We start from the raw sequence: 925 nt of genomic DNA on the forward strand, positions 1-925 counted from the left end.
TTGCTCTGAGATTCGCTGTATCTGCATCAAAGCTACTGGCTTTAAAAGCTTCATAACGGAAAGGAGCAAAATACACATTGGTTTTCTGTACATGCGAGGAATATTAGACCCATGCCTGTTAGCATCGAGTTGAGCACGATTTAGAGCTGAAGAGTCAGATCCTTTCCCTTCATGAGTGTGAATCTGAACTGAATCCAATGCTGAATTGAGAATCTACTGCATTTCAAATTCCCAAGAAACTGAAGACAGAGGAATTTAATTAAAGCTCGAAAAAACATAAGCTCTAAAACATAAATATTTACAACAATACTTGTGGCTAATTATGTCTATTTACATTTATTTTTTCTTTTAACTGATCAGACATATTTTGCTAAACTGAGTTACAATTTTCTAAATAATTAATAGATTTATCACAAAATTGTCCATCAGACAAACTAAAAATAATTCTTTCAAAATAAACATTAGCATCAAAAAATAATCTTCAGATATCATAATTCCTGTGAAGTTAAGTGTGCATCCACTATAGCCCAGAAAAGGAAAAGTATTGAATGAATTTAATTTTAATAAAATACATTTTATTTTAATACAATTTAAACTTACTCAATAATAAAATAACGAAATAAATGATCATACTTTTACAACACTTTATGGATTCCTTTCAAAAGTTCAAAATGTAATCAACTCAAGAATTAAATAATAATGAAATAAATTATTTAAAACACTTCTACTGCATCTATAGCAATTTCTTTGAATGTTCTCTGAATTGAAACATTTCTGCTGCCAATTGCAAATTCAATTCAAATTCAGAAAAACTGAACTGGAAATGTAAAAGCATTTGAATTCAGTTCTGAATGATGCACAACCCTGTGTAACGAGTTTTATTTCCAGTGAGCTATCGGATGATTCACCAGATTTTTTTAGGTTT

This window comes from Carassius carassius, chromosome 17, assembly GCF_963082965.1.
Source record: "Carassius carassius chromosome 17, fCarCar2.1, whole genome shotgun sequence".
Classification (NCBI taxonomy): domain Eukaryota; kingdom Metazoa; phylum Chordata; class Actinopteri; order Cypriniformes; family Cyprinidae; genus Carassius; species Carassius carassius.